The sequence below is a fragment of the Alosa pseudoharengus genome, unplaced genomic scaffold, assembly GCF_046254945.1.
Source record: "Alosa pseudoharengus isolate Yale_2024_CS ecotype anadromous, Long Island Sound unplaced genomic scaffold, YU_APseudo_1.1 YU_APseudo_1.1_scf_10, whole genome shotgun sequence".
Classification (NCBI taxonomy): Eukaryota; Metazoa; Chordata; class Actinopteri; order Clupeiformes; family Clupeidae; genus Alosa; species Alosa pseudoharengus.
Genome location: NW_027468565.1, coordinates 830,006 through 848,571, shown reverse-complemented (window position 1 = coordinate 848,571; position 18,566 = coordinate 830,006). Strand labels below are relative to the sequence as shown.

General features: G+C 39.4%; 1 protein-coding gene across 6 annotated transcripts in view; it reads right to left on the bottom strand.

Annotated features, from left to right (window-relative positions):
• Nucleotides 1-18,566, bottom strand: part of kitlga (kit ligand a) — a 104,693-nt gene that overhangs the window by 43,349 nt on the left and 42,778 nt on the right. The window contains exon 2 of one of the 6 annotated variants that reach the window (XM_076302586.1): nucleotides 15,064-15,134. The exons of the other annotated variants lie outside the window; for them this stretch is intronic. The gene's annotated coding sequence lies outside the window, so the exon portion shown is untranslated. The remainder of the gene's footprint in view (nucleotides 1-15,063; nucleotides 15,135-18,566) is intronic. 6 annotated transcript variants of the gene reach the window in all.

Genomic DNA, 18,566 nt, shown 5'->3' with positions numbered 1-18,566 from the left:
CCAAATGCCTTCCTGTTACGTCCTGTTATCACGGAGTTACAGGCGATAAACTATTTTTGATGGTCACAAGTTTACTTCATTAGCGTTTATTTCTTTGATTATTAAAGAGTGTTTTTCATTTAAAGGCTTGACTTCGTGCTTATTCAGAAGAGCATTTAGTGCTCTCCCCAATCCCAGACATTCATGTTCATGTTTGTTTGTAATGGATGCAACCGCGAGATACGCTTGTCATAGGCGCCGATACCATGGGTGCTCCGTCACTCGGGCACCCACTGAAAACATCGAGCACCCATGTGTGCCAGCTTACAGTCCCGGCTAAATTTACATTAATTTAAAATCAAACATCGCAGTTTATGTTAAATTCAGCATCTCTCATAATGTGATTGGATATGTTGCTGTCAATTCCCTACTTCATATACTAACCACCAATGAGAGCGTCTCTCGTATGAAAATTCCTGACACTTCCCACCTGAAGAATTAACGCAAGGCTTTGTTGGGTCTTCAGCCCTGAATGTTTAAAATGTATATAGCCCTGAATATCATTTTAAAAGGAGTCTGACAAAGCTTATTGTTTTGTGACACAGCTAAACACTGGTACCTCATAGAACGTCTATAACATAGCCTAGGTGGTCGCAACTCACAAAAGTAAAGCAGATAGAAAGAACTCACGCAAATCTAGCCTACAACACGCAGACAGCTTTATGCGCAGGGGAGAGAGCGCGCGCGCGCGCGCACTGTGCTTTATGGTTGTTGCCTTCTGATGGTATCTTGCTAATTCACTGAACTGCATTAGGTGACACAAATGGTATTGCCTTTATCTTATAACTCCTTGTCTGAGCGACTACCAGGCCTATGGTTTTTAAAAGTCAGATGTTCCCTGACTAAGACATTCGAAAATTAAAAATGTTTATTGACTTGAAAAATACATTAATTTTTGCAAACTCCCTACATTCAACCCTTGAAGACATCGCGGTCTGGTGCGCTATGTAGATCGTTTCTCGTACCATTTAATTTCTCAGAATTTAGGTCTACTAGGCCTACAATAACGTCATCACCAAATACATCTTTTATTTTAAGTTGATCAACCACAAAGAGTAGCATAGGCCTACTGTGCACAGTGCACTGACGACTGTAGCAGCCCAAGGTAACCAGTTGTTGTAGATGAGAGGCAACCCCTTGTTTCAGATAGCCTGGACAACATGTTACCTGGGTGTTGCCTACGTTATTAATTAATGGTAGCCTACAATAGTTAATTGATTCGCGTAACATATTAGTTGGCTCAAAGAGTAGGGAATCAGGATGGAGAGAGTCACGCGTGTGTTGCTTTTGCGGGATCGAATCCAGTTTAATGCTAGTTTTCAAAACATATATTTTTTACATGTCTTTTGTCCGCTGTAATGTAGCCGAGCGCTCATGGCGTATGAAAAGCGACTTCAAACCGCCTAAAACAACTTGTTTGTGAATGTCTGACAACTGCTGCAGCGCATGCATGCGCAAGGAAACCAGTAGGTGAAGAAACCCGAAGGCACACAACACCGGAACGATTTTAAGGCTATTTCGCATAGGCTACTCAATGGTGCTATATCACACGCATTATAGCGACCCCCACTCACCGGGGTTAGGTGGAAGGTGTTAATAGACGATTGGCGTAGCCTACAGTGGACTAGGGCTGTCAAAATTGCTCAAAAATGACGTTCAAATATCCCCTCTAAAATAAACACATGTATTCGAATATATTGGAATATCTAGGCTATATTATTTGCGCATTATGTCAGTGACGCGCATCATGTCATCTGTTTTTAACTTTTTGTATGGTTATTGCTTGACAGGGGGGATCCCAAGCAGCTTTCAAGCAGTATTTCATAATATCTTTATTCTAATTATGTTTCCCATTGTAATCCTGCAATTTGTAATGTTTTGCATGGACGTGCGCTGGTGTGCGTTCATGAATGATAGAAGGTGTACCTGCCAATATGACTGTTGACAATGTGCTCTTAAAATAACATATAAACAACTCGCCATAGACTTCTGACCAGGTGTACAGTAGCGATTTGTAAACAATACGCCAGGCCCCTCCCTAGGTTGTTAATTGCCACACCCCTGGGCGCATTGTTTAAAAAATAAACGTGCAAAATACCGAATTAAACTTTGCACGGGTGGAAAACGAGTTTTACGCCATGCGCCAGAGTGCAAAATACAGCCCTAGGAGTTATTTCAGATGTGCAAAAACAAGGTAAGCAAAATTGGGATGCTTGTCAAATCATTAGCGTTACAGATGGAATAATGCTTAGGCTGATGTTAAAGTGCACACAATGTTTAAAGCCATACACAACAGTAAATTGGAACAAAACTAAATTTAGCCTTTATATGGCTGTATAAAGTTGTCCAAATGAGTAGGTCGTTATTAGGCATTGTTGTTGTAAAGATATTACATGTGGATGTTGTACTAAATAGGCTACTTTTTAGGTGACCAATGCACGAAAGAAACCGGGAAACAGACAAATATTATCAAGCGCTTTGAATGTTTTGTTACACGCACGGGGGTGTCTGTAGATGGGTGTGCATAGTATTCATTTCTGCAGGCACCCCTGTGGCCATGCATGCGCCCTTAAATAGTATCTGAATAACGCGCCACTGACTTTAGACTAGGCTTTTCCTGGTCTGTGGCGGAATTGTTTTCTGAAACTGCAAAATAGCACCAGGGAACATTTGCGCCGGAACACGCCTCCTCTTTTCGCTGAACAGGAGCCCCCAGGAGCACAAGTTAATTTCCTAATTTACCGACGTAAGTCTGTGGAGGGAAAATTGTACCCTTAAAGACCATGTTCTATTCTCTATGTAACAGATGCCAGCTAGCTTAGCTGTGCTTGGGGAACATTGGTAAACCTCACTCCCCCGATGCCTCAAGAGTGCTGCTGGCATGCGAGCCAGTAGCCTGGGCTATTGGCTCAACTGTCAGCACGCTCGCCTCCCGATCCGCCCCTGTTACTCATGTTTTAACACTATGTAAAGCGCCATGAGACATGTATAATGTTTTGGCGCTCTATAAGTGAAATTAAATTGAAATTGAATTAAAAATTCCAATGTGTGTCGAATCCAAAAAGGAATTATACAAGTGCCAGTGTACAAAGTCAATTATGTATGTTTTATAATTGATTTTGGAGCATAGTCTATGGTCCAGTCATAGTCCCGACATAGATCTATTTTTCCCTCTCGTGCATGACGATAGAATGAGTGGCTTAACTTTGTAACTTCATAACACATGTTTAGTATCCAAATATCTATTAGTCTTGGCTGATTCTCTTATACTTTCTTGGTGTTTTAAACATTTTAGTTTTAAACTGACACTTGTCACAAAAAACTGAGACGTTGGACTAATTTACTGACGTGCGTCTGTGGAGGGAAAAGTCCGCTGTGCGTCACATGCAAAATAGGAATGATATAACCGCCAGTGTACAAAGTCAATTGCTCTTGAGTGCAAGATAGGGCCCTAAATGTTTATTAGAAGATTAACTGGAACTTCAGGCCAAAAAAAACATTTCCTCTAGAATTTTGAGGCTAGGCCACATTGTCCCTGAAAAATTTGGCAAAATGTATGGGTGCAGCACCTCAAGTTTTAAGACCTGAGTAGTGGGGGGAATTAAGGATCATGTTGTGAAGTTTCATGAGTTCTGGCCTTTTAGTTTTTGCCACACAAACATGTTTACATAAGAAAAATAGGGAATAATAATCCTAAAGGCCCATTCACACCGCTTGTGTAATTCCAAACATGTCCTCTAGAGGTCACTGAGCCCAACTAGATCGGCACGTAACTTGGGCGTCCATAATTGATGACCGACTTAACATAATTGATGATCGACTTATAGGCCCTACTCTGGTTCTCTGAACCAGTCAACTGTCAGTATGCGGCTTCCCCAGCACCGGTGGCAAATTCAAACAGAAAGGCTAGCCTACAGCTTGGTTAGGCTACTTCAAGTTACTTGGATCTAAGAATGTGGTTTATAAACAAACACACCCGCGATTGTTGGCGCTCATTCCTTCTAGAAGAGGGGACCTTGAAACGAGCACTTCCCTTTGCTTGGAGGAATGGTGAACGTTGGATCATCTAGTGCCAGACGAATGGTTACTTGTAGCGCCAGGAGAATGGACATCAGCTGTCGGGAAATCGGAGCTGCGGTAGCCTTCAGCCGTAGCCTACCAGGGTTCACTCGGAGACAAATTGTAGGCACTGCGAACCGGAGCAATAGTAAGATAGAATATGCTTTCATTCTGCTGTAGGCTATAAGGAAATAGATAGGCTATAGGGACATCAGGCAACATTTTTGTGTTAATTAATCATCTTCGTAAGCCGGTATATGGTTAAATGACTCATTACAGGGCGAATGAAGACTCTCTCGCCCGCCCCTACTACCTGTAGGAAGAATAGCCCACTTGCAAGTTCGGTGTATCCTACCCACAACCCTCAGTCTCACAAAGTCTCAGACATCGCGAGAAGCAGGATCAGTTTACATCCTGCATCCCCAGCACAGAGACAGGCTAACGAAACCCGACTAGCGATTGTTGCAAACATGTGTATAATGGCAGAGCCGGCGAAGAAGCAGCGAAAACCCTTGACGGAAGATGCAAAGAAAAGGAAAAGAGCTTCAGACCGAGCGAGGGCTCGCACACGTATCGACACGTACAGACGCTAGGGGGAGCTTTGTAGAGAAAAAGCACTCAGGCTTGCTGCAATGCATATGCTAATTAGAGCCATTAGCACTCCGCCAGTTCTCCACATACGTCATAGTTTGTTTCCGACCATATGTGGCACAGACAAATGAAACGTTCGCGGGCTGTTAATTGTCATTAACTGCCGAAAATAAGGGAGATTTCCAAGCGTTTACGGGGATGAAAATTACAAATTTTTTATGCAGTGCAATCCATACCATTTGCCTAGTTAGTTTACAAAATGCAAGTTATTTTTCTATAAATATCTGATGGGCTTGAAACCAGACCCGGCGGCAGACACAAATTCACGGACGGGCATTACACTTTTCCAAGGGTGGCACAAATTGATCACTGTTGCTGGAACTTAAATTGATAACGGTAGTTTAAGCTTACACTTGACAAAACATTCTAATATGAAAATGTAGATGCAATTGTTGTAAAATGGTGCAGCTCCTTTAAGAGAGCCCCGTGCGCAGGGATGGAGAGAGAGAAAGCGAGAGGGGATATGTCATATGTGTGTTAGAACTGAGATGAGTGTGGAGAAAGTAGACGTGCTGTTGAGACTGGAGCGATTCATATTCAAAATAATGCAAAAATAAATCCGCAGATAAAACCAAAATCCTTGTTCATTTGCTAACCACTTTTAGATAGAGGGTTAGTTAGCCCCGAAGTTACAAATAACCTCGGCCCTTGAGCGTTAACAAGCTCCCCTGTTCTCCGACTAGGTCAGAAGAAGTAAAAGCTATCAAACAAACCCAGAAACTACTAGGCTACTATTTGTCATCGGATGACGGGTTAGTGCAGAAATGAGGTAGGCTAACCTAAACTGCTCCACTGAATAAAACCTCCTCTCCATGAAGGTGATGGCTGGGTTTACAGAATGTTCCTGATTGATAAACTACGGAATAATACAGATTTTACACGTTTTATTTGCTACTTGCTATATTGACAAACCTATAATATTAGACTACATTAAATTAGTGTTCAAAATCAATCCATGTGATAGGGGAAGTGGGTTGGTTGGTGCAGCTAAGCTCGTCCAGGGCGGGCACAGATGACTCCCAGGACGGGCCAGGCCCCCCAAAGCCCCCCCATTACGCCGGGACTGCTTGAAACTGCCAACAAACAAAAATGTGTTCAGGTGAAATAGATTTAGTTCACGTGAAAAAAAAAAAAACAACCTGCCTCCCGCTCGGTATCGATGTTCTCAGAAATTAAAGCAGATAACAGTCCTCAGTCCACCGTCTATTAATACTGACTGTATTTGATACATAAAAGTTATATTATTGTTGTAGAGTTTATTTTAACTCTTTAACAGCCATTTTGATTTTACTGTGTGTTCATTTTCAACGCTGCAGTTTGTGGTGGTGGTGAATTGTATTACATTGTACTGACAATTCTATTATTCTATTCACAAAAATCTATAGTTCTGCATACTTATCAAAATATGTATGTTTGTAACTTTCTGCTGCTCTATGCCCACAGTTGCCATTTAAGTAAAATGGTGCATCTTCCTATTCAGCTCTGACATAGCCTTTCTGGCATATGTCCTTTCAAATAATTACCAAATTTATACTGTGAAGTTTGAACTTCGTTCCTGGCCTAGGGAGTGTTTATATTACATTGGGCAATATACAGTACAGGGCTTTAAGAGGAGTTAATCATGAGCTCCAGTCCTACCAACAAGCCTACCTCAACAGTAAGGCCCACATCATGACACAACATCTTTTCATTCCTCTGCAGAAAAGCAATCTGGTTGTTAATTATTGCACTGACTTTCTTCCTATCCAGCAGTAATACACTAATAATAATAATAAAAAAATATCTGCAAGCAGCAATGAGGGGGCCAAGTAGCTGGGCTGGAGTTGCCATGGCAACTCAATGCTGTTACATCAGACATATGACCATAAGCTTTCAGAGTAAGTTTCATGTCTAGCAAGCAAAGAATGCCTGAGATATAAGGTTTGTTTGGTGGCATTGCAGCGGATTTCGATTGGCTGTGTTGGGCAAACGCTTGTGAATATGGCTTAAAAAAATCAAGTCATATTTAAGGCTCAGTCTGAACAGTATTAAAATACACTACTAGTAAGTTTTAATTCCAAACACATCCTCTAGAGGTCAAAGGTCACCAGATTTCGTGAGTGTCCTCCTGATGGGGTCATGAGTCTATGTACTAAGTTTGGTTTCGATACATGCAAGGGTTGCTGAGATATGACCTCACTTCCTTTTTGGCGGCTTAGTCCCAAATTTCAAAAACAGTTTTAGATATGGGTACAAAAAGCACACATTTTGTGAGTCTTGGTCCGAAGATCATGTGTGTCAAGTCCGAAGATCATGTGTGTCGATCGGACAAAATTTGTGACCTATGAACATTTAGTTTCACTTTCGTTAAAGGCGTTAAACTCGGCTTGGTCAAAGGATTCCAATGATACTACATTTTTGAAAATCAGACCAACGGCTCAAAAGTTACATGCATAAACACACGTCCAACTTTGATCTGCTGATGGTGCTAGAGCAGGGGTGGGCAAACTGCGACCCGCCCACCGAGCATTTCATTTGGTTATCAGGCTGCTCGCTATTTTTTTCCTGAGACGACTTTGGTTAATGTAGCTTTACTGCAAACTGCTTTTCACTCTTCTTACAGAACGTTTACAATGTCAATATCAAAACATCATGTTACATAGAGATGATAGGCCTACTCGTTGTCATCTCCTTTGCAGCAGATCTAACTTGAACGTTATGCTCCTCAATTTAATTGGGATCGCGTTTAAGCGCTCACGAGAGGGAAAGAGAGCGGAACGTTCCAGCTGGCTTGTTATTGTTGATAATTGATATCTCCTTTTTATAAGAAACTTTTAAAAGAACGCAACAGTAGTTCCCACTATTGACCATTTATAAACGGTAAGAGGACACAGCCATAGGTACAGAAGCCATAGCGGAGCGGAGCTGGCAGAAGATCATTAAGAACTAAACGTGAAATGTTCTTAAAGCAACAGTGCACAATTTATACATTTGTTAAACAGCACCAAATTAGCAGTATGTTTTTAATATTTTTAATCAAAACTACATTTGATACTAAATGATAGGATATATATTTTTTTTTTGTGTGTGTTGGTGGGGGGTTGGCAGGGGCGCCTTACCACCCGAGGCCCCTGGGCTATATGTTTTTTAAGGCCCCCACCCACCCCCCCAACCGCAAATATTTATTATGATTGAATGATACCCGGCCCGCGATCTGACCCGACACATATCGTGCGCTTTTGGTTAATAATATGCAGTGTAGCCTATTATTCAGCCTATGTAAAACCTTTACATAAACAGGAACAGAATGCCCTCAAATCACGTCAGCCTACCCATGACATCGCTTATCAAAAAGGCTAGCCTACTGCGCGAAAACAAGCGTTGAAGTTAAGATGGGTAGGCTACACATATGGACGTTTAAAAGCTTTTCAAAAGTGCGTGTTTGTCGTGTCAGGGGGTTCCCCAGGAGTTTTTTTTTTAAATGCTGTCTAGCCTACTTAACACACCAGTTTAACGCAGTTTGGGAGGGACAGAAATACTTTTAGCCTATAACAAGCTGGCTCATGTGACGTGAACATGGCTACCTTATGCATTATCACTACACTACATGGAGACATATCTCACGTTAACAAGGGAGACAACATAACATAGACTATTATATGTGCGAATGGGTTAGCACAAACTTAGCTGTTGGTGAACGGAGATGCAGATCACTAATTCATGTCTTTGCGCCACAGCCCATGTTCTGCGTTCACTCCAATGAGACAAGTGAAATACATGTTTTTAAAGCCGTTTCATTTCCAGGCTATTTGCTACGATATTTACCTGCTTTGCCTTCTGTTTTCATGGACAGTTACAGGAATCCACGTCATTCGTTTATCGTTGCTTCAATCCTACCCACGTTATCTCCAGAGTTTGTATGATAAGTTTGTCAGTCAGTTTCAGCCTCTCCTCTAGCTCCTCTACACCCGTTGGAATTTATTACGTTTTGTTACATTTTGTTACACTTTAGAATTGGAGAAGACAAATGGGGCCTCTGCATGGATGTAAGAGCAGTACGATGTGCTTAATTATTTAGGCTAGCTCCAGAGTATAATGACGCCGCGAATACGGACACACCGTTTATTATTATTGATTATCATTATTATTATTAGGAGGCCCCTTATTGGTCGAGGCCCCTGGGCTGAAGCCCAGGTAAGCCCCTGCATTAAGGCGCCAGTGGGGGTTGGGGGTGCGGTCCACCGACCAATTTTCAAAACCCAATGTGGCCCTTGAGCCAAAAAGTTTGCCCACCTCTGTGCTAGAGCCTATGAGGTGCCGACATGAAACTTGGTGAAATGAATCATGGGACTGTCCCCAATCAGTATGCCAAATTTCAAAACTTTTTACCAGACGGTTCTATGGGCTGCCTGCCATAGACTTCCATGGCGGAATAATAATGGGCAGTTCCAGCGTTATGGATGTGACAATTGGACTCATATTGGTAAACAAAATGCCTTAGAGTGGGGGCAAAATTAGTATCAGTGAATTAATTTGCATAACTTTTAATGCAACCACTGTCCTCTGAATACTGAGAAATCCTCAAATTTCATATAATCAATTTCATCCTAAGAATACAAGGTATTTTATCAGCGTTATGGATGTGACATGAAATGGACACACTTTTGTGAGAGATTACAGGTTTTCTATAAACTCTGTGAATTTTAAAGGAAACTGTTGAAACTATGATATATGTACCATGAAGGAGACTTGAATGAACACAAAAAGTTTGTTTTTGAAACTATGCGTCATTTTCGTAATGCATTATGTAGGAAAAACTGGCGTTATGGATGTGACGGTTTCACGTTATGGATGTGACGTGTCTGAACCAGTCCTCGACAAACTACATAAAACACATAATTAAGTAGTGAATTTTGATATGAAACAATTGAAATGGTAATCATAAAAAACTAGCGATGAAATTATTGCTTCCTCAGTGCCCACTAAGACCCACAAGAAGAATCAGGACAACAAGTCATTTAAAATATAAAAAATAAATTAATTTTTTTCTTTTACCGTCATCAATTTTGGTCAGTGATTCCCAGGTTACTGAAACACCAGGAAACATGAAACTTGGTGGCCACTCCCCTAAATAACTAGCCCTACCTGAACCGTTGCACCCAAGATGACAAAATATTTATGGTATGTTAGTCTCAAGAGCCCGCATGAACCTAACCCATACCCACTCATTTGTGATTTGCACACATAAAGTACATGCACGCGCACGTGCACACACGCACATGCGCACACACACACACACACGCACGCACGCACAGTCGCACACATACAGACAGGCAAGCACACACACACATAAAAACATACAGACAGGCAAGCACACACACACACACACACACACACATGCACAAACACCCACCCACATGAATGCAGACACATAAACACATACACACAGGCACGCATACGCATGTGGGCATGCAAACACATACGCACACACACACACACACACACACACATAAACACACAAACACAGGCACGCATACGCACATGCACACACACAGACACACACACACACACACAGACACACACACACACACTCTTATAAACAAAAGCAAACTCACATATGCACACACTCATTTACATGCACATGAGTTGCAGGAGTAGGAGATTGGAGGAAATTGACAAACGTGATTTATTTTTGCGAAGAGAATATGCAGGACTGAGAGGCGGTCATATTTTGTACCGCTATGTGGTACATCTAGTTTATTGCTGCCCTTACTCCGTGGGTAGAGGACCTGACACTTCAAATGCTGTCATATCGTGTCACATTTAAAATTAAACTGTGTTAAGCAGACGTGAACGGCAGGCTGAACAGATCTGCAACAGAAGGAGGTTGCTATGTTAACTCCAGCTGCAAAGTCAGCCATCTTCACCAGCTAACACGATAATCCAGTTACTGTACAACATTAGTATGACAGTTACAGGAAGATAATCGCTCAGATTTTCGTTATTAGGCCACTTGAAAATAGGCTATGGCTAGGCTAATCACTGGAGGTATTTTAATATTATGTTTGTTTTGCTAATGGTTAGGCAAGGCCTCCCTGTGGTTTTGATCAACCTAATAATCTTTGAAATGTCAGTTGTAAACACTAAGTTGAAATGCGGTTGAAACTGACATGCCACCAGAACAGACGTTTTATCGGCTTTGAGGTATAATAAAGTCCCCAGTCTTGTAAATTCACATTATGTAACATCCATAACGTCACATCCATAACGCACCATTAATGGTTTTAAAAGTAAGAAAGGGGCACAATTTGGTCATCACACTTTACATTGATATAAATCAGCTTTGCACAGACACTATGGACATTGTCACATCAACACTGTATGTGTAGCATAAACTTTTCCTATAAAACGTTATGGATGTGACATGGCCATGGAACTTGCTGACTTAAAAACAAAAGCCTTACAAATGTAAGGAGTTGTGCTCTTAAAGGCAAGCTGAGCATAGACATTGCTCTACCATTCCCTTATCAATCTGGAATTTGTCAAATGACAATTTGTTTGAACATTGGGTCCATTTATCCACTTTTGAAATATGTATAATATTACCATGTAAAAAAAGTTGTTTCTGTATGGTTGCACACCATATTAATGGTGTAAAAAGAGTGTCATTCTCCATCAAATTCAATCAGATCAGTTACAAACAATAAAATATAGACCTAAATGAAGATTTTAACAACAGTTCTATTTGCGTATGCACAACTTTTTTTTCCATGGTAAGGATGACCTCTGCATGGAATTGCCCTAATAATAATAGGGAAGAAAACGTACAAGCACAATAGGTTCCCTGAAGCTTCACTGCTTGGCCCCCAATACGACTAAAAAATCTTGTGGTAAGAGTAGGTTCAAATGTTGTTATGTGCAATGCCAGAAAATGCTTTATGGCTTATTTTTCATTTACTACCCATCTGGGTAACACTCCATAATAAGGTGCCATAATAAATAGCAAACTAGTAATTACCTAACCCTTTGTTAATATTTGTTAATTGTTACTAACATATCTATTTGGCACAAGTTAATAGTTTTTTAATCATTAATCAAATATTCGTTGTTTGCAACCGGAACCGCTTGCAATAAAGTTGGTTAAGCTTAATTAATATATTAGTAGTATATAGCTATAAGCGTGGGGCCCCTTATAATAAAGTTGGTTAAGCTTAATTAATATATTAGTAATATATAACTATCAGTATGGGGGACCCTTATAATAAAGTTGGTTAAGCTTAATTAATATATTAGTAATATATAACTATCAGTATGGGGGACCCTTATAATAAAGTTGGTTAAGCTTTATCAATATATTAGTAATATATTACTAGTCAGACGGTGAAGGGACTGAGACCAAAACTGGCTTATCACATTTATTCCTTTAGGAAAAGTTAAAACAAAACAAGTAGTTGAATGGGCTATATTACATGCATCATTCCTATACCATCACTGTCAGCCCTACTAGCAAGGGAGACATGTGACATGGAATGTTCAGGTGCACAGAATGACAGTTTATTAACTAATATTCTGAGACTCACTAAACACTCACAGACGTAGACCATAGGTAATGCATAAACATAATGCTAAACTAAATGTACATTCATTTCCTGCTAGACTGAATTGCACTTTCCATGCACACTAAGCTAAACTACACTGAATGTTGCTAGCGGAGTTTACAGCTAGTCCCGTTAGACTCAGTGTGTATGAACTCGTGGTCATAATGAAAACATTAATAAACGTTCACTAAGTTGCTAGAATTGCACCCAAATCTTAACAATACATGTAAAGTAACATAATACAGGTGGTATATCAAAGTGTTCAACTTAAACAACATTTTACAGTTACAAAATTAAAACAAAGTGGGAAGAGCTTTATACAGTCAACCTACGCAATGCAAAGCATACCGCTTCTGATCAGCTCTGGCAACAATACAAGGACAAAACGCAGCAGAGCTGCAGTATAGCGTTTCTCCAAAGGGGGCTCCAAAACACCAATCTCAATAAAGATGCTTAATTACGGCGAAAATCACATACAAACACTAAACTACATTTCTTACTCTGTTACACCTGACTCCCCTCCCCTGAATTTCACCAAATTCAAGCAGCAACCAAATAGTACTTCCAAAGGCAAAGAGTACACTACTTTCAAAGACTAGACAGAGAGTCACCAATTACAGGACAGCCAACCACAAAGGTATCCAATAAGGATGAAGTGGAAGAAGAGGAGCGCAAACTCTCACACAACCAACCACTGGCAGTAGGGTGCCTTATACACCCCACAAGACCATAAAGCCATTAAAGCCATAAATTCCATAAATTATCCACAAAGCTAATCAGAAAAGCTAGATAAATAATAATATGTCATTAACTTTTATATTAGCATATAGTTTGTAAATAAACATTTAACATTTAAATGATGTAAGAAATAACTGTTAATTAGTGCCAAACATATATTTAGTTAACTATTAACATATATTTATACAATATTAGTTAATAGATTTGTTAAAACATTAACATACAGATTTTATGCAAACAACTGATATTTAATTAATGATGAAAAAACGATTAACTTGTGCCAAATAGATATTTTAGTAACAATTAACAAATATTAACAAAGGGTTAGGTAATTACTAGTTTGCTATTTATTATGGCACCTTATTATGGAGTGTTACCAGGTTTGTTAACAAACCATTTATGAGGTGTTACTAAATTGTTAGTTAACTCTGAAGTATTCCTTAGATAATGTTAGTAGATTTACTAAGAAGTAGTTTATGTACTTCTGTAATTGCTTAATAAAGCATTCTTTATACAGTATAAACCATCATGTATTTATTAGCCATTAGATAGCACTTATAGATGACTTAAAAATAGTTCATGAGACATACAAATATTGTATGCAATGTTTAATTTGACTATAACACATTTATTAAGCCCATAGCTGATAAAAATGTCAAATACCTCATGTAAACAATAAACAATATTCATTACACCTTTCTTAACAGTTGTTAGGCTGTTTTGAACCCAGGTCTTCTGCTTCGAAGGCTAGATTGCTACCCATTATGATACCTTTGATATAGTACTGACCTACCGGAACACTTACATTTATTATATCAGCCCAGAGAGGATGTAATTGTTTTAACAGAAACAAATATCTTGTCTGGAAGGCAAAAGCCACGTGCAAAATTTTAAGTGTCTGGAATAATGATAAATTATTATTCCCTTATTATTATAGAATAATACATTATTATTCCCATATTGTAAAGGATAATGTGTAGAACCCTGGTCATTATAGGGAAAATAAGTCCCGACAGGGCAAACCGGGTCTTGCTTCGCCCTGAAGGGACTTATTTCCCATTAATGACCACCATTCTATACATTATCCCGCTTATTATACGGCTACTTGCCAAAACGAAAAAAAAAAACTCCACATTATATGTCTCTTCACATTTATTTGTTGCCGTTTCGTGGTGGCTTTTACTAAGAAACAAATAGTTCGCAACACACGCTGAACTTGAATCAAAGATTATTTAGAACACAACTAATCAACCGTTTGCTTTCACTTTTGAATGAAGTTCCATTGCAAGAAGTGATCGGACTTCTTGTGGCGTGATGTGAAAGATGTGAATCTGAAGCACAAAACCAGTTGCCATTGACAGTGCGCTACCTTAGAATAATAAGGTTCTATCTGCGTTTTGAGTAGTTCTGAGATATTGAGCTTCAAAGTTTTAGAATTCCATAGAGTTACATGGTAAATGGAACAAGTTCTTTTTGATATAAAGTCCAAATATGTACACAACTTTAAGAAACACCTCATCTGAACTTAAGAAACTTTCAAAGAATAAAAATATGTAAATAACTCCATTTTGACAAAAATGTCAGATAGAACCTTATTATTCTAAGGTAGCGAGTGGTCATTATATGTTTCAATGGTCATTATATGGTGCATATTTGACCGTAGAATGTTGAGAACTCCATTCAAGTCAATGGAGAGTTCTACTAGCATTGTGAAGAGCTGTATATTAAATACAAATAATTAATATACATATGTGAAGCATTCCACATTGTATGTATAACCTACAGTATGAGCATTGCCACAAGGATTCAGTGAAGCTGTAAATCAATGGAGGTCCAAACGTAAACAATAGCATTGTGCTCCAAAAAATTATCTTCCCTTGACAAACCAAGATATTTTTTGGTGTAAGCATTCCTCAAGATTAGAAGGTAAAATTGACCATATTCATGACATACAATATTACAAAAATTGGTTTAGAAAGGTATATCTATAAAATTATACCTGTCACGGTCTGACTCGGCAACAGGTAGTGGTTGTCAATGGCTCTTGTTGTTGGGAATGGAGGTTGGTAGCTGCAAGGGAAGTGTAGCATATTTATAGTTCCAGCTGTGCATAGAATGTCGTTTACTGCACAATAGTACAGTGAGAGTAAAGCTTAAGAGCATACACTCGCTCTCTCTCCAACAATGTTGTCAGATGGAATTTATACAGTACAACAATTTGGATTAAAGTGGAGTACACATGCAATTTGACTCCATCCCAAACCACCCTGTTCATGCAAACTACCAGACCACTAATTTTGTAGGCTAACCCTCATAATTAATTTAACAGGTACCGAAATAGCCTTATAAATTTATAATAAAAAATGATGCCTAAAAAGTAAACTGTTAAAAAGACAGTTTACCTAGCTAGCGAGCAACCAAAGACAACTAGGTTGGAGACCTGTAATGTCTGAGACCTGACTCTGACACCTAAGGGTGTCCTAATATGAAGAAAGCAGTGGAAAAGTAGACAGGTATTTTTTATGTGCGGCAACTCCAATACACTCTCATGATTGGTTTCACTGTCGTGCCTCCTGTTATTAGATAATGTTATCTTACATAGCCTACCGATAACTGCTGGCTATCAGAGGGGGGATGCTTTTGAAATGTTTTATAATCACTTCTTTGGTGACCCTTACATTTCCACTTGAAACCCTGAAATATGTTTTCCCTGAATAAAACTTCAAACCCAGTAAGAAGTTTGTCTAGCCATCCACATCCTATATTCCAATAATCTCAGTTTTCACAAAAATAATTTACAAACCAGAAAATAGTCCATACAGTTGACCATGAAGCCTCTATTTCTCACAGCTGTTGCACTAGATATCTTAAATAGCCAACAACATAAAGGGAAAGTGTAGTCAGCTGTTCATTTGCGTAGGCCTATTACAGATTATTTCTTTACTGCTAGTTGATTGATCAAACAAGTCCTTTCTCTTCATCCTCTGCAAATTATAGGTAGTTTAGAAGAGAGCAATTTTAATAAATTATTGGTAGGGTAAGCAATGCTAAGAGATTTGTAACATGCAACACTTTTTGTAACATTCAGCAAATATTTCCTCACTTAATGTAATTTGCTTTGGACAACCTTTGTGTTCTCCTCTGCATGGAAATATCCTCCATCCAAGGCTACCAACAGTTCAGTTGTATTCTCAGTTATCAGATTTGAAGGTTTCTAAAATATAACAATAGGTTGCACTGAATCCTTTTAATTTTCTTTAATTTGTCCAGCTAGCTTTTCCGCTGAAATAAGCCATTTAAGCTTAGTTACACAATCTGCTTTCTGAAATGTCATGCATGATCAAGGCCAATAGAGCCAGTCAACACGCAGCCACTGTTTCAGCAGTGCGAGCTCTGACAGTGACAGTCTATTTCTGATGTAAAATTATTATTTGCACTAGACTGTTCTCATGTTGCGGCATTTCACTTATATGAAGTAGGATTCATCAGTATGTGGGGGGATTAACATTGTCCCTACCAGAGATGAAAAAAGAAAATAAGCAGAGGCAGGGATATCTGACCATGACAACCATCCATTTCTTCGGACGACCTGATGCTATCAGATAGAGATAGACAGCTGCCGACATTAGAGAGTGCTTTAGTTCTTTGGTTGCTGAGTGCCAAGAGATGTGTTATAGGAACTGGAATTGGACACAGGCCAGAGTGAGACTGGAGATATATGGATTCTGTGAGGTTCATCAACTCATTCATGCATTTTATATAGCTAATGCCGATCAAGTTTCATGTTTATGGCAGGCCAAGCCAGACCAACCCTCAGGCCACCGACAAATGTCTCAGGGCTCCCAACAGCATGTCCGCACGTTTTTATTTATATAACAATTAGGTCCAGTCGCCCTATTTCTTAATTTCTGATTAAACGAAAGGCGTTCCAGAGTGGGGATATGCCAGGACATCCACACTCTAACTCTTCACCGCTAGTAAGCACTCTGATGTGAATGTTTCATTAATTAAAAATGAGAGCAGTGTCACATTTGACAGCTATTGAGTGAGAAAATGGAGTAGTGTTGAATTTAGCATGTGATATTTAGATAGAATATACAAACTATTGTGTGCACAAGCACATAGCCTCTCTCACTAAAATTGGCTCTTGAATGATATACTGTGTTGCTTGGCAACAAGAGACGCCAAGAATACGATTGGAACTATTTTTGGAGGCAGAGAATGAACAAAACAAAAAACAAATATCAAAATAAAAGATAGAAAACACAATTTGATGACTTTAGGCTACAACTCCAAATTAGAAAAAGTTGGGCCGTTGTGTAAAAGGCAAATAAAAACAGAATGTGAAAACCTACAAGTCTCTAAAGCCCATATTTAACTGCAAAAGGACATAGACAACATATCAAATGTTGAAAATTACAAATTTGACTATTTCATGGAAATATGTTCATTTTGAATTTGATGCCAGCAACATGTTTCAAAAAAAGTTGGGCATTAGCCCTACCATCGGACCTGTCAGTCTCCGTACTGTTGTCCTGTTGCTACCAGGCTTGCCCTTCCAGCGAAACAGATGTCTTCAAAGCATCATTTTGCTTGCTTGAAGGCAAACTTACAATGATGTTAACCTATTTAAGTTAGCGGTGTGGTTGTCGTGAGAGTACGATTCATCGGCGCTTGCATAGTGTACAGCCGTAGGCTTATGCACTGTGTGTCTACCATCAGGCTACTCAGCTACGAGTAGAGAAAGAATTTCCCCTGTTTGTATATTCACTCCAAGTTGGCCTACCATAACTTCCCAACTCTGCACTGTAGCCCATAAACTGCAAGAAGCAGAATTACGCACTAGGCTACTTGGAATGCCACACATTTTGTTTGTGCAGGAGAGAGAATGACAGCGCACGGGGGCAGTGATTACAGAACTTGTACTTGTTGGTACTTGCTGGTTACCAATAAATACTATAATTTTTTTGCAAACAACAAAAACAGAAAGGATGGAGACAGCAAAGCTAGAGATGGGCAGGAACCAGGTCAATTGGTAGGCTATGCTTGACAAAACGTTAGGAGGAGCTGTATGTGTGGATGAATGAAGCACGATTCTGCTTTACTAATGTTAAAGCCTGCATACTGTTTAAAGTCACAAAGTGGTAAACTAAAAGTAAACCAAAGGTAAATATAGCCTTTTTAAGGCTGTATAAAGTTGACCAAATGAATATGGGAATATGGGAATAGGCATGAATAAAGTATTTTGTTGGCAACATTATTAGCTGACCAATGGATGGACTTGCAATTGCAAAACGGACGACTAGGCCTACTGCAACCCTTCCAACGTTGGGGGACGAATGTTGACATTTTCCCGTATTTACAGCGTGAGGCCTTTATTTTACTCCCCCTACCCTGCAAGAAAGAAGGAAATGAAGGATAAACGTGGTGTGCAGAGGGGTAGGTGCCTAAAGTCTGAAGACTGAGAGCTACATGGAAAAATATGCACCAAAAAAGCCAAAT